At 42.8% G+C, this 16,769-nt stretch overlaps 1 long non-coding RNA gene across 1 annotated transcript in view; it reads left to right on the top strand.

The window, feature by feature from the left end:
• LOC309609252 overlaps window positions 1-7,241 on the top strand; it is a 57,206-nt gene extending 49,965 nt beyond the window's left edge. The window contains exon 3 of the long non-coding RNA XR_014233345.1: window positions 5,244-7,241. This is a non-coding gene — a long non-coding RNA (uncharacterized lncRNA). The remainder of the gene's footprint in view (window positions 1-5,243) is intronic.
• Window positions 7,242-16,769: the final 9,528 nt, after the last annotated feature.

The raw sequence follows: 16,769 nt of genomic DNA, 5'->3' as shown, positions 1-16,769 counted from the left end.
ATAAAGTGAATATTGCAATAAAGTGAGTCACACGAATTTCTGGGTTTCCCAGTGGATTGGAAAATTATGTTTATACTATACGGTAGTCTATTGAGTATGCAATAGCATTATGTCTAAAAAAAATACATACTTTAATTTAAAAATGCATTATTGCTAAAAACGCTAACCTTCGTCTGAGCCTTCAGCAAGTCATAGTAGTAACATCCAAGAGCACTGATCACAGATCACCATAACAAATATAATAACGAAAAAGTTTGAAATATTGTGAGAATTACCAAAATGTGACACAGAGTCATGAAGTGAGCAAATGCTGTTGGAAAAATGGCACTGATAGACTTGTTTGATGCAGGACTGCCACAAACCTTCAATGTGTAAAAAATGCAATATCTGTGAAGCCCAGTATGTGAAGCCCAGTAAAACGAGATATGCCTGTGTGTATTGTTTAGGATTGGCTTGACTGCCAGTAGCAGAAATCCAGCTTCAATGGCTTAATCAAATGAGGGATTTGTTTTTCTCATGTGATAAGTCTAGCATCAAATACTTCAAGGGGAGTATGGGGGCTCCGTGATGCCATCAAGAACCAAGGCTCCTTTTCTGGGGGCTTTCTTCCTCATATTTGCAACATGGCTGTTCTACTTCATGCATTACAACTGATTTTTAGACAGAAAGAAGGAAGAAGGGAAAAAGCTAAGTGGGAAAAACTAAAATGGTGGAGGTAAGCTGAATTGCCCCCTCTAACAAGCTTTCTCAGAAACCCCAGCTGACACCTTCAGTTGCACCTCACTGTCCAGAACTATATTGCATGCCTACACCTAGCTGCAAGGGAGTCTGACACCCAAGATTATATAAGTGAGCACCTTGGTTGGGAAGGAAGAAAGGAGGAATGGGTATTGGCTAGGTAACCAACAGTGCCTGACTTATCTAGTTAATACTTGTTCAAAATGTATAGATAAGAAAAATGAAATTAGAGAAGTAACTCTGTTACTCCTAGCTAAAAAGTGACAGAGCCCAGACCCAAGTCCAGGTATGTCTGATTCTGAAGCCACATTTCTAAAAGTTCTGCTAGAATTTGTTCCTGATGCTTGTGGGTATCTGTGCTAGAGAACAGAGGACTTTAGGGGGCTCTGTTATGGAACAGAAGAGGGATTGATTTGTCAGCTTCTTGAGAATAGTGTGAAGATCAACACGTGAAAGATATGAAAAGGCAGATTGTGGCACAAGGTGAGGAAGTGATTTCTAACAATTAGTAATTAATTGTTCTATGGGCTGGGTACCAAACTCATTTGTGTAGAAATTAGATTACCCATCAGAGGAGATCCCTGAACTGACTGCAAGCTTGGGTCTAGGAAACAAAAGCAGCTGAGATAGAATAATCATGATTAGAGGAAGACTTCTGGATTAAATGTAGAAGCCTCCTGATTTGTCAGAGCTATAGTGATCATACGGTTAATTTATGGTCCAACCTAGGGCATTTTTTAGAGTAAAAGGGGGATTTATCGCTAATTACACTGGGACAAATGGCATATACCAGGATCATCACAGACCTGTGGGTTCCCTAGGCAGAGGCTTCTGATGAATAAAGGAATGGAGAGGCCTGGACTTCATAGGGGGAAGCAGCTAGGGGAATTGTCAGAAAGGTCAAACACCCCCAAGCCAGATCCCACTTCCATAGGCTGGATCTTCTGAGAGGCCCTTCTTTGTCAGTGATGGAGTTTAGGGATAGGTGTTGGAATCTGATGGGCAGGACAATGTGTGACATTGAAATATTCACCTGACACAGACGCTTGTGCCTGAGTCTCCTCTAACATGACTCGTTTTTTGTTTTTTTTTTTTTTTAAATTTATTTATTTATTTATTTATTTTTGGCTGTGTTGGGTCTTCGTTTCTGTGCAAGGGCTTTCTCCAGTGCGGCGAGCGGGGGCCACTCTTCATCGCGGTGCGCGGGCCTCTCATTGTCGCGGCCTCTCCCGTTGCGGAGCACAGGCTCCAGACGCGCAGGCTCAGTAGTCGTGGCTCACGGGCTTAGTTGCTCCGCGGCATGTGGGATCTTCCCAGGCCAGGGCTCGAACCCGTGTGCCCTGCATTGGCAGGTAGACTCTCAACCACTGCGCCACCAGGGAAGCCCAACATGACTCGTTTTTAAGAGACACTGAGAGACGCAGACCTACTAGAGAATGGACTTGAGGACATGGGGAGGGGGAATGGTAAGCTGGGACAAAGTGAGAGAGTGGCATGGACATATATACACTACCAAATGTAAAACAGATAGCTAGTGGGAAGCAGCCGCATAGCACTGGGAGATCAGCTCGGTGCTTTGTGACCACCTAGAGGGGTGGGATACTGAGGGTGGGAGGGCGGGAGACACAAGAGGGAAGAGATATGTGGATATATGTATACGTATAGCTGATACACTTTGTTATAAAGCAGAAACTAACACACCATTGTAAAGCAATTATACTCCAATAAAGGTGTTAAAAAAAAAAGAAGAGACACTGAGCTTGGATCATGCTGTGTTCCTTCCTGAGTCATGAACCAGAACCATTCTAGGCTAGGAAGGAAACTGGATTTCACATATCCCCAAATCCTTCTCAGCCTTTAAAAACTGCCTTTCTACTTAGCTCAGTGACCTTGGGCAAGTCACAACCTCTCTTTATGCTTTGGTTTTTCCTTTAGTGGAAATAGAATGGAAACAATTGTTACCCAAGAGAAAAAAATGATTCAAGATTTTCCAATGAAAAATGCCACATGGAGCCAAGTGATATTATTATTATTTTTATGACAGTTATTAGCAGAGCTGCTTCTTGTCCCATCCCCTCTCATTAGGCCACTGAGCATGAATAAACACGGGTTCAGCCAGTGGCTGGTATTTGATGATGTTGGCACTGGAGACGAAGGGAAGGAATTTCTCTCTGGTTTGTGTTTCACTATTAACCTCCTCATGCCTGGATCTCAGTGTCTACTAGTGTGGAAACTGGAGACCAGCGGGAGTCTCAGCTAGTGGTTTCATAACAGAGGCAGCCTATTCAGGAAAACTCTTAATAATGATGCTATTAAAATAGTCTTCAACCCTTCCTTAATTCCTTTATTTGATAGACATCGATTGTCTCTGTGTGCCACGTTCTCTTTCCCAAGCATACGACAAGATGTATAATGGCAAACATTAAGCTCTCTGATGTTTGTTGAATCAAGGAATATGGCGGAGATGTAAGGTTCGGAGAGCTGGTCTTCTGTAATTTTACATCTCTCTTACCTATCTTGATGCCTGAGAAACATTTCTAAATGCAAAACTGCTTTTTTTAACCCATTTATTAAAGAGTCAAGACCAAATTTCTTTTCTTTCTTTTTAAATTGAGGTATAGTTGATTTATAATATTATGTTAGTTTCAGGTGTACAACATAGTGATTCAAACTTTTTATAGCTTATATTCCATTTATAGTTATTATAAAATATTGGCTATATTCCCTGTGCAACACTTCCTTGTGGCTTATTTATTTTATACATAGTAGTTTGTACCTCTTAATCCCCTACCGCTATCTTGCCCCTCCCCCCTCCCCTCTCCCCACTGGTACCAAATGTCTTAATACAGCATAAAAGAACCTTCAGGATTTGGTCCCTGCTCCCCTTTCTGTCTCATCTCTCACCAAGCCTCTTTTAGGACCACCAAGGTCCAGCAATTGGGACTGTCCTACAGGCTCTTGAATATTTAGTAAACATATTAGATTTTGTGTGTCTTGTGGTCTCTGTTGCAACTAATCGGTGGTGCTGTTGTAACGTGAAAGCAGCCATGGACAAAATGTACATGGGTGGGCATGGCTGTGTCCAAATAAAACTTTATTTACAAAAACAGGTGGTAGGTCAGATTTGGTCCATGGGCTCTAGTTTGCTCATCTCTGCTTTAGATCTTAGCTCATGCTATGTTCTTTCACTTCCTACATTAAAGACCTCTTCCTCCCCCATTTATCTGGCTACTACCTATTTAATGTCACCTCAAGCCTGAGGCCTTTCTCTACTACCCTGGGTAGCACTGACCACTCACACCACTGTATTCTATATCTACCACATGCTTATCTGTGTTTTCTCCCCTTACTTGATTGTAAGCTTTATTCCTTCATTCATGCATTCATTGATTCATTCTTTCAACATTGTTTAATGAGTGCACGCTATGGGGCAGAGTTGATGACTTTTTAGTCTTTGTACAGCACCTAGGTGAAAGCCTAGCACATAAAACGTGACTAATACATGCTTGTTGAATAAAAGGACATAGAAAATAAAGAAGCCCATTGCCAAAGAGATATTTGTGTCTTTGGTGTAAGTGCCTAAAAGTGGGGAATGGTCTTGATTTGGAAACCTCTCCGTTGTGCAGAAGGATTAGGACAGTTGATTGCATTTGGAGTGTTCCTTTCAAGGTTTCTATAGCCTGATCTGGCATAGTTTGGTGGCTCCTACCTGTTGTCCAGCCTCATCCCCTTTCCTAAGTGCCCGGGGTCCTGCTTCTGCTGACCCTGTATGGCAGGATCAAGGGCAGCAGCGCCAACTCCCAAACTCCTTCACGGGCAGGACTCACGTGAGTTTGAAGTTTACCAACAACGTGTCAGCATAGTGCAGTGGTTTCTTACTTTCATTTTAAATAGAAGATCTTTTAAATGGAAGCATTTCCATTGCTTCCTGAGCGAGCAGGGCTATAAGAAGCTTAAACAGCTCACAACGTGGGTATATTGACATTGCCTCCTTGCAGAGTCTGAATCAAATTTTCTTTTTTCATCCACAGTCTCTGGCTCTTTGAGAATGACCCTGAGGTAAATGTAAAAATGAAGCTCCTTGGTTACTCATACTACAGCAATGACTTCATGGTTCCATGGACCCCAAAATATTTGAAATAGGGCATGAGCCGTTTTCTTAAATTTACAACCCATCTAAATGTAAGCAGAACATTTATTTAATTGGTTGTCACCAACGGAACCAAAATGACTTCATTCCGTTCAACCTGGTCAGATGTAGTTTTTCAGTGGTTACCGGAAGGTTATGGCTTTGTAGTCAGAGGCAGAGAAAAGAAAATGGTTACAGCTGGTGACCAAACAAACACAAAACCTCCACATGTTTCTCATGTTACAAGAGCAAATAAGAAAGGAGCCCCACCTGGAGATTGTAGCGCAGAGTGTGTGCTGGGTAAATACTAGAGAAACTGGAGAGAAGGTTCTGGGTCTCTTCACCTATTTTATTTTATTTATTTATTTTAATACAGGAAGCCAGCAAGGAAAGTGGCAGCTGAACAGAGTATGAGATTGTCATTCATGAACTCACTCCCACAGGTAATAGAAAATTAAATAAATCAAAGTTCCACTGTGACAGGGCCCCTTTCATGGATGCATCCGTAACCTGCCTGACCTGACATTTTAAGAATGGTTACTTTTGTGAGGGAACGCAGGTGAGAAGAAATGATGTGCCTGGTGATTCGGAGGAGGAAGGGAGGGAGCAGGGTTGTAAATTGACCTTTGGTTACAGAAGAAAAATAAAGCAGTGTTGCTAAATGACCAAGGCCACAAAGGGTAGTAAACACAGCAAGGACACAGTGGAGAATGTGTGGTATTCGTGAGCTAACCCCATTGCAACACTCACGCACTGTGGTAAGAAAGTTCTGGCAAGTTCCTCCTTTAGTGAGTTGTTCTCGAAGTACATTTTGAATGGATTCATAATAACGTCTGTGTGTGTGTGTGTTTAGGTGGGCAAGACATTGGCAAATGAGTTTCATAAAAAAAAATGAGCTGCTTGCCTGAGGTATTAAAAAGTTTAAAATAAAATACAGCCTTTGCCTTGTTTCTGGCATGAACAAATACTTTACTTTTGGCAATTCTCATCAAAACTTGAGTGTCACTGTTTGATAATGTCTATCAGAATTAAAATTCACATATCTTTTGACTGCAATTCCATTTTAAGGCGTTGATTCATCGCTCGATTCAGATATGTGCAAAAATACGTTTGTGGGAACAAAGGATTGGAAACCACCCATTTGTCTATTTGTCTATTGGCTGGGTAAATTTTGGGACATCCATACAATGGAATATAGTGCAGCTGTTGAAATGAAAGAGATAAATCTAAGTGTAAGGATTTACAATAAACTCCACAATATCTTGTTAAGTTTCACTAAGGAACAGAGGAGTATGTGTAAGAAAGGGAGGGGCACATATGCTTGTATATACATAGAAAATTTCTGGAAGGATACCCAAGAAATATAATAGTGGATGCCTCTATGGAAAAGACTGTGAGACTAGGTTCCAGAGGTTGATAGAAATTTACTTTCCACTCCTAATGTTTTGCACTGTTTGAAATTTTTATTCGCATGGTACGCAAATCATTTTTTTTAAATTAATTAATTTATCTATTTATTTTTGGCTGTGTTGGGTCCCCGCCTCTGTGCAAGGGCTTCCTCCAGTTGCGGCAAGCGGGGTCCACTCTTCATCGCAGTGCGTGGGGCTCTCACTATCGCGGTCTCTCTTATTGCAGAGCACAGGCTCCAGACGTGCAGGCTCAGTAGTTGTGGCTCACGGGCCCAGCTGCTCCGTGGCATGTGGGATCTTCCCAGACCGGGGCTCGAACCCGTGTCCCCTGCACCGGTAGGCAGACTCTCAACCACCGCGCCACCAGGGAAGCCCCGCAAATCATTTTTAAAAAAGAATTCTAAAGGAAATATCATTCTTCCCAATTAATTAGGGTTTTGCTGGTGGTGATATCAGTGCCCAGTGAAACAGGCTGAAATATATGGTTTGATTCATGGACTAAATGGTTTAAAACCCTACAGAAGAAGACATCTTTCAGTTAAGTGTGTATTTGGGAAGAGGATTTCAGTAACTAATGAATAATAAAAACATTGATTGGGGGTGCTATTTTTATGCTGACAGTTTGGAATCCTAGAGAGCTGTGTAGAAAACCCTGTACCTCTCCCCAGTAAGTCATGGCAAAGGTCCTTTCATGTTGAAGGGTCACCCTGACCTGCAAAATCATTAATTAAAGCCTTCTAACTTCTCGTACATTCTAATTCCATAGCTATTAAAGAGTCATCATTGCCATTTCTTTCTTTGCCTGTGGATGACTGAAGAATGATTGAGAGGATAAACACCCATTGATTTATCTACATTAAATAATACCCTGCTCGTTCCCAGGAGCTGATAAACTTGGTGGCCTTTAGAAACCAGTCACATGACAGCAACCTAGCAACCTCCCTCTGAAGTCGGGCTCATGGGTGGGATGGGCAGGGTGGGTGGGGTGGGGGTGATGATAAGTACAGAAGAGTGGCAGCTAACACACATTCTTTTCTGCTGAATCAACACATTGTGTTTTGGGAGAGGGTATATGACAGTATACCCTTCATTTAACCTTTAATAGCCTGTGTTGTCTTTTGTACTGTTAGGTTTACTATTAATTAATGCTTCATTTGTCTATGCCTTCTCTCTTCTCAGAGTGTGAGCTCTTTAAGTGCTAGACTGGTGTCTTCATTCATTCATTTGTTCATTTATGGAACAAATATTTAATGCATTGCTGCCAAATGTGGATCCTTCGCTAAGCCCTGGGGGATGTAAAGATGAATAAGACATATTCCTTGCTTTCAAGTCACTCACAGTCTACTAGTCTCTTCACAGTCTACTAGTCTCTTCACAGTCTAATAGTCTCATTCAGATTTGTATCTCCCAAAGTTACTGACACAGAAATGTTTAACAAATGTTGAGAAATTGAGAAACTGCTCATGCTATGAACCCAGGACCGTGCCGTGATACTGTGGGTGCACATTAAATTTCTATTGATGAGATTTCAGTAAATCACCAATTTCTTGAGACCTCTTCAGTAATAGCATTTAGAAACACAATTTCTTCCATAGGTCAGACATTTCTAGACCTGGGAACGAATACTTTTAGGGCTGGCATTGAGGACAACAATTATTCTAACCCAACAATAACCAGGGCTATAACCTCCTGAGGAAGTGGGTTCATTTTCACATGGACAAACAGCTACACTAACAAAGAGCACAGGAAGAGGGAAGGCGATCAGGGAAGCTAACATTTCCTGAGTGCTCACTCACAGCCTGAAACTCCACATGCTTCACTTCATTTAGTGAACAAGACCCGAGGAACACAGTAATACTGATATGGAGAATAAGAAATGAGTGTTTTCAATATTGGCCTGGGGTTAGTAGGTCACAGATATATTTGTAGGTATGTATACATATACTTATAACTTAAAATTAAATATTTACCAAGCACTCTTCTAGGTGCTGGGTGCCTAAAGAGGTATAAGCCATAGTCTGTGCCCTCAATTAGGCAAATGATATAAAGAAACACATACAAAGTTAAATAACCACATGAAAATTATATAACAGTACCCGAGAGGATTTTAGAGCTGCTGGATCCATAGTGAACATTTAATCCAGAGTTTGCTAAAATGGTGTGTGCACCTCACAGGTGGCCTGCAAGCTGATTTAGATATTATAAAAGTATTTTAAAATTTCATTAGGTATTTATTTAAACATGTGTTAGAAAAATCTATAATTACCATATCCAACCCTTGACTATACGGATATTCCCTCTTACTGTGAGGCTACATATGAAAGTGAGTTGATTTGAAGATTATCTGAAGGAAAATATCAAGTAAGAGCCAGGATGTGATTCGGGGATATGGTAATGATTCTACAAGTGTTATCTGAATAACCTGAGTTTGGAAAATGCAGATCAAGTCCAATTTCTGGGCTGCAGAGAGGTTAATGAGTTCTCCAAGGTCAGAAAGTCAGTAAAGAACACAGACCAGAATCTGGTCACCTGACTGGTCCTCTGTCCCCACATCCTCATTCAATCACTGCTTCCTATTTTGCAGATGACGAAACTACAGCACTGAATTACATGTCCTCTTTTGGTGCAACAACTCACATGAGAATCTGCGATGTAGAAAGGATAGAACTGGTCCCATGAAAAATCAAAATTGACATATTTCTAGAGTACTCAACTGTGCATGCCAGTATTATAAAAATATCATACTTACTAATTTATGGTCATCCCCAAACCACCCTGTGAGATATACTTAGCTATTTCTACCATCCCTCTTTTCATAGGGGGAAATTAAGGAACAAAGATCAAATACCTTTCCTAAGATTATAACTTGCAAAGCTGCGATCTGAACGTACATCGTTCAGCTCCAGAATTTATTCTTTTAACCACCACACACAGAGTTCACCAATAAGTGAAGAGGTGGAAGAAGCAACCTCTCTCCCTGGTGAAATGGGAAAGAGTCTGCTCAGACAATATATTACTCCCTGTTTCAGATTCCGTAGTTAGACCCTGGTTCGCCTCATGGAACATATTGTTTCTTCTAACCATCACTTTTTTTTTTTTTTTTTTAACCATCACTTTTTAAAGTGCAGAAACTCCCAGGAGGAAACAGTGATTACCAAAAGCAACACTTGTATAAGAATAATTTGTTAGATCACTATGATAAGAACTATAAAGAAATAGCCCCACCCCAAAAGGGAGGAGAGGGAGAGAGTCACTGGGAGGTGAATGGAGAGAGGGATAGTTTGGGGACACGGTGGGGCTGAGAGCGACCCGGGAGAGGAGGTCCCTGAAGGACTCGCGTGCACCACAGGGGGCCACCGGGTGCTGTGAAAGCCCTGCCTGGTGCCCAGAGCTCGGCACAGCACCTGGCACAGAGCAGGGGCTCAAAAGCTTTGTGGAGTGAGTGGAAGCCTGGATGGAAACAAAAGCCAAGCCGGGAGGCAGGCACGGGTACAGTGATTGGAGGTGAGAGGGCATCAAACCCGCACCACACCTGCTTTATAGCTCAGCTCCAGGTGGGCTCGAGGAGAGCACACGATGAATCTGTCATCAGACAAAGGGGCTGTGTGCTAACCATTTAACAGTGCTCCTGGCGTGTCTAGGATGCCTTGCCCTATCAAAGCAGCCCCAGTTCAATCTTCTGGCCTAGACTTCCTTAGATGAAATGTCCTCATTCCCCCTCACGGCAGGGTGCTTCAGGGTAGACCGAGGCCATCTAGGGACCGGAGCCAGCCTTCTCTGTGCTGCCGCCAAAGAGGGATCAGCCCCTGCTCGTCTCCGCCTCACCGGCAGATGCCAACACCTAAGCCGTTTCACGCGCCTTTGGGGCAAAGAACTGCCGCAAACCAGAGCCAAGTTCGGAGCCTGAAAATTCCTCCGAAGGATGCGAGGAGAAGCCTGAGGGCGCGCTCATGCATTACATAAGCTGTGGGTTCGTGGAGCCCCGCTGGTGCATGGAGCCCTGGGCCTCTCGGAATTGCACAACGCTTACGCAGAAGCACTTGTTAAGTGTTGCAACATGACTCCACATCTTTATCAAAAATGTGAAACATCCACCCAGCACACACTTAGAAAACACTAAAGCTCTTCACCAGGTGGTTAAGGCTGCTTGATCCAGCTGACAGGAGAGGAGCAGCCCGGGCGGGAGTCGGTGGGGGTGTGTGTGTGTGTGTGTGTGTGTGGTACTTACTGTAGCTCTTGGCCCAGGAAGCTGAACACGCAGTACCTTGTACCCCACTAGCCTTGGGCAGCGCAGGCTTCTGATAAAATGTACTTTTTTGTGTGTTTGTTTTTCCTGGCAGTCTCATTTTGGGTTATAAATGGCTCATTATTTCCATCCCATAGATCCATTCTTGCCTCTGTTGTGTTCTCTTCTTGCTTCCGAAATAACTGAAAGGTTGGTAAAATCATCATTGGTGGTTTTAGAACTGCCTGTTCTGACCTTGAACAGAGGCTGAATTTCCAAATTGCTCAATGCTGTCTACAGTTGCTCCAATGCGGGAGCGGTTGGCTGGAAAGGCCCCCCGAAAGCAGGGGATATCATTCTATTTACACTAAAGCACTTGGTGCCCTTCAGTGCCAGGAATCGGCGTGGACTTTCATTTGCTCCAGTCCTGCAACCTTTTTAGAGGACAATCGGGCAATCGTCAGAGGTTACAAAGTTGGTACAGCATTCCCCCCAGATAGGTCATTTTCCCTGCAGGACAGCCTGGAGGCAAATTTTATTAAGTATCACGTAGCTGACCCAAAGCATTATAAATAGCGAGAGAGCATATGACAAACTCAGAATGTGGTTAAACCCCAGGCTGAATACGTGTAATGTGTTTACTGTCATCGGCACCTGCATGGAGATGTTTGCCCAGCAACCATCCAGGAAAGGTGTTGAACCATAGAAATGGTTCAGTCTTAGAAAAATAATTTTATCCCTACTTTTGAAAGCTTGCTGACTATACAGTTATCCCAGGGAAGGCACCTGCAGATAGGCTGAATGTGTTTTTTTATAGATAAAGACTGACCCTTATAAAACTCCCAAGTTCATCCAGGTAAGAGCCAGGGAAAAGGGATGGAAGCCTAGTTTATAGTGGGTAGGAACCGTAGGCAGTCATTATCAGGCAAAATGGACCCCAAAATGAGAATTTTTCAAGGGAAACCTAAGGAGAATTTTAATTCCCTGTTTTCCCCCGTTGTTCCCTATCTTTATTTTAAGGAAGCAACACAGTATAAACCATGCTCTAATGGATTGATCAGACCACAGATGATTGAGTGGTGAGAGGCCTCTGAGCTTTCCAAGGCCAGTTTCCTAAACAGGCTGCTTTGTCCAGTTCTGTCCCTACTGGCTGGAGCTGTTAACATTCCAGAAGATAATCTTGTGTTCTTATAATGATGGAAGGAAGCTCTAGGAAGGCATAGTGTAAGACTGATGTACAATGAAATTTGTTGAATGTTTCTACTCAGAGACAACAAATTTCCAAGGCCTCCCTGGTCTTTCCTGCAACTGCAGTTTCCAGTATCCCTCGTAAGGAAAGACTTCTGCATCATAGGATCAAAACTCCAAAACTATTTTGAAGGGCGGCAGCACTGTTAGGGTCTAACCCCTTTGAAGAAGATAGTAGCCTCCTGAATATATCAATTCTTGTATGTTAAAATCGGTATCTTGGGGCTTCCCTGGTGGCGCAGTGGTTGAGAATCTGCCTGCCAATGCAGGGGACACGGATTCGAGCCCTGGTCTGGGAAGATCCCACATGCCGCGGAGCGGCTGGGCCCGTGAGCCACAGTTACTGAGCCTGTGCGTCTGGAGCCTGTGCTCCGCAACAGGAGGGGCCGCGATAGTGAGAGGCCCGCGCACCGTGATGAGGAGTGGCCCTCGCTTGCCGCAACTGGAGAAAGCCCTCGCACAGAAACGAAGACCCAGCACAGCCATAAATAAACAAAAAATGTAAAAAAAAAAAAGAAAAAGAAACATTTCTTAAAAAAAAAAAGAAAATCGTTATCTTTACTTTGTATCTAGAACCGAGGCAAAAAGAGCCAGAGGTGTTCAGAGGCCAGAGTGACCATGAGGGGCTGATGTAGTTAAGAAATGCTGCACGGAGGGTGTGGAGCCTGGATGAGGCCTTGTCCTTTTCCCAGGCTCACTCTGACTCCTGCAACGACCGTCGGCTCTTTAGCCAATATTCTCATTTCTTCCTTAGTAAAACAACTCTGTGCCTGGCTGAAGACTGCATTTCCCAGCCTCCCTTACAGTAGGGGTGGCTAATGAGACCTGAAGAGTTGTTGTTGGGAGGGCAGCATTGCCAGATAAGATATTAGTTTCCCAGTTAAATTTGAATTTCAGATAAACAATGTATAATTTTTAATGAGTATGTCCCATGTAATATATTAGTATTTTCATTTACCAAATTGGCAACTCTATGGATGAGGCTTCTGGGAAACAAGCTCGAACACTCCTTTTGCCCTTTTCCCCCTTTCTCTTCTTTCCCCTTTCTTGGGATATGGATGGGATATCTGGGACTTCAGCAACCATCTTGGATCATATGGTTAAGGATGGCAGAAGACAGAGAGGGAAGTCTTGGGTCCCTAATGATTGAACACCTTCCAACTTGATGTGTAAGAATAAACCACTGACTTGCTTTAGCCACTAATAGTACCTCTGTTATTTGCATCCAATTGCTATTCCTAACTGATATAGTCATAAAAACAAGTGCACTGTTAATTTTGGTGTTAAGTCTGTTTACCATGTGTCATCTTTGATAAACCACTCCACTTTCACTTACTGTATTTTTTTAGGACCCCAAGAGGGATGGATGGTGCTCCTTATACCCTTTAAAATGACAGCCCTCAGCATGAGTTTCTACATGGCATTATTGCCTATTTTGCAAATAGCATTTAGGTATTTTGAGTACTTGCTTCAGGTGATTAATAATAGTATTTCTAAAGCAGAACAGTTCTTATCTCTGCACAAAGATTTGGTCGTCTGAAAACTCAAGTCCCATAAAATGATACTCTGAAACTCCAGAACCATTATTTCAAGACAGTAAAATCACTTTTGAGTTTTGACCTTCTGCTTTGAGAAAAAAAAAAATTATATAGTTTAAGTCTTCATTGGCCCTTACATTGACAGCCTTTCTTCTATGTGGTAAAGATAAGCTGAGGATAGTCACGTGCACAGGTAAAGCTGATTTGCAAAGCTCCATCAGTAATTCAGGAATGATGTAAAACCTAACAACTCCTCCAGCCTTGTTAGCAAGTCGACTTCTTTGAATGTTCACTGTGAGGCATGCAGGGAAATGCAGAGGGTCATAGGATTGGCCTCTTTATGTATAAGACCAAGCTAAATAGCTTAGCTCGGCTGGGTATGCAGAGGAAAAGACGTTCCTGGGCTGTGAACTGTATAAATACCTGCCCTTCCTTTTGCAGTGGAATCTTTCGAAGGTTAAGTAATAGTAAATAATCAACTAAGATTTCTCAGATTGGCTGCGTTTACCTTTCTCTGAAAAAAAATTTTCCCCATGAAGACAAAGCAACTTTGGAGTGAGAGCAATATTTCCTTTTAGGCCTCCCTACTTCAGGCATTCAGGGAACAAGATCAGGCCTGGCCTGGCTGGCAGAGGCTGCCTGGGGCAGACAGCTAGACTTGCCATGTGGGTGAGGGGAGGTGAGTTAGAATTTAACAGAAGGGAGGGAAAGAAAACTCCCATGTCATGTTATAAGTTTCTGCACCCGCCTTTCAGAGGTGAGCAGAGTCTTGTCCCTCATCCATCATTGGGGGTAAATGATCAACTCCTGAAATCTGAGTTCTATATATATTTTGTAAGATATACATTGATGTATATAATTTTATATATATATATATATTGTGTGTGTGTGTGTGTGTGTGTGTGTGTGTGTGTGTATATCTCTCTCTCACACAAAGGAACAAGTAATACACAAATGGAGTAAGACTGACCTAGAAGATCTGGCCTTCGTGTTTGGTGACAGGTCACGATGTCATGAGTGTTAGCTCAGAAGAATTGACAGATGAGCCTATTTGTATACATCCATACTACAGATGCAAATAAAAGTTGCACTGATGTGAGCTGGGGAAAATTTAAAAGCAAACCTGTTTATTAGTATTATCTACACAATGTTAAGGGGGAAAGAATTTATTTTTTTGGTTCAGAGCACATTGATTTCTATTTTGTCCACAGTATACTGATTATATTTATGTTGAATACCCATTCAGCAAGCATTCATTGAGTGCCTACTATGTGCCCGGCACAGTGCTAGGTGCTGGGAATGCACCCAGTTGTATAGTGCTGATAGCAGAAAGGATAATAATGCCTTTGAACTTCACAGGTAGGTTAGAATTTTACAAGGCCCCTCTATTCTCTTCCCCTAACAAGAGCACAGCCAGAGCCAGCCATCCACCTCGTACTGTGACCTCTTAAGATAATGACAATTGCTGTTTAAAACAAAAGTGCACAATGGGCATATTTGCAATTTTTTCCTTTCTTTTAATAGCCTTATTAGAAGCCCTGTAGTAAAAAATTAAAAGACCAAAAATTAGAAGACTTTTTATGTTAGAAATCTTTTCTCTGCTAGTGAATAATAACAACTTTGGTCAAGTTTTTAAATTTCTCTGGGACTAACTTTAAATATTTATAAAATGAGATGGTAGAAAGTAGGACTAGGTTGAGTTAATGATTCAGTTTTAGGATAAGCAATAAGAGTAGGTTACTAGCCTCTAACAAACTGTATGATCTCAGGGTAGTTACTCAAACCTCTTAAAGTCTCAGTTTCCTTATCTGAGAAATGGGGATAATGTGCTATTGTTGTTAGGATGAAATGGATTAACAGGTAACACACCTGGTTCAATGTAAGCCATAGCAGAAATCCACCTGTGAATGTAGCTATTTTTATCCTACTGAAAAATTATTTGACTCTTGGTCTATTGTAGGTATGTATGTATGTATATATGTATCTCTCTCTCTCTCTCTGTATTTATCATCTATCATCACTGATATACTAGTAAGTGGTTAACTGAAGGATGTCAACATATTAGGGCACAAACGTGTAATGGATTCTTTTTTTTTCCCAATCAGTACTTTCAGCGATGTTGTATCTAATCCCTTTTTCTATCCTTCAACAAAATCTAGGGCAGACTGTAGAAATTTACATCTTAAAAAGCTAGGTCCATATAGTTGGAATCTTATTCTGGTTCCCAGCTTCTCTCCTCCACCCTTTCCTAGGCTCGGGCTCCTCCAGTGCATTGGGCAGAGAGGAGGGAGAGAGGAAGGGACCAGCACCTCTTAGCTGCGCACCCACGCCTGTGGTTCTCTCACCACGGTGGGTACCGTGTCTCAGGCTACCCCTGCTGGCACGTCGCTGCCCAAAGCTGGCAGCACACTGTGGGTCTTTGGAGGCCCTTTGGGGGTTCTGACTGTGTAGATCGGTGACCTGCAAGACCTGGCCCTGAATGGACTTCCTCCACTCCTCAGCTCCCGCCCTGGCTGTTACCCTCCCAGACTCTTCCGCTACGGCGCTATCGTCGCTCCAGCGTCTAGCGAGTAGTCTCCACGCTCGGGCGTGATTTCGTTGGTATTTGAACTGTGTTGCAAGAATGTAATTTTTGCCCTTTAGATGCTTAGAGCTCCCATGGGTATCTACTTCTGGCTGAGACACAGTTAATTGAATAATGGCATGAGGGGTTACATTGTGGTCTTGATTTAATCCCAGTGATGTACTTGTCTTTCATTGGTTTGGATTCAAAGTCCTTTATTAAAAACAAGGGAGTTAGGACTTCCCTGGTAGCGTAGTGGTTAAGAATCCACCTGCCAATGCAGGGGACGCGGGTTCGAGCCCTAGTCCAGGAAGATCCCACATGCCATGGAGCAACTAAGCCCGTGTGCCACAACTACTGAGCCTGAGCTCCAGAGGCCGCAAGCCACGGCTACTGAGCCCACGTGCCACAGCTACTGAAGCCTGCGCGCCTAGAGCCCATGCTGTGCAACAAGAGAAGCCACGACAATGAGAAGCCCGCGCACTGCAACAAAGAATAGACCCCGCTCTCCGCAACTAAAGAAAGCCCGCATATAGCAACGAAGACCCAACACAGCCAAAAGAGAAAAAAACCCAAAAAGAAAACAAAACAGTGATCCCAAAGAGGCGGAGTAGGAAAAAAGGGATGCGACAGGGAAAGAGGGAAACCCAATACAAGGATGAGTTGTTGGTTTGACCACTACTGCAGACAACTCTGTTCTATCTCACTAGAACCTTCTGAGGAGCCTTATGAATTGTGTCTCAAAAATGCCTGCCTGGAAACACAAAAGACCCCGAATAGCCAAAGCAATCTTGAGAACGAAAAATGGAGCTGGGGGAATCAGGCTCCCTGACTTCAGACTATACTACAAAGCTTCAGTAATCAAGACAGTTTGGTACTGGCACAAAAACAGAAATATTGATCAATGGAACAGGATAGA

This window comes from Balaenoptera borealis, assembly GCF_965194805.1.
Source record: "Balaenoptera borealis genome assembly, chromosome: 13".
Taxonomy (NCBI): domain Eukaryota; kingdom Metazoa; phylum Chordata; class Mammalia; order Artiodactyla; family Balaenopteridae; genus Balaenoptera; species Balaenoptera borealis.
The sequence above is the reverse complement of the archived record's forward strand: the minus strand, read 5'-3'. Positions and strand labels throughout refer to the sequence as shown.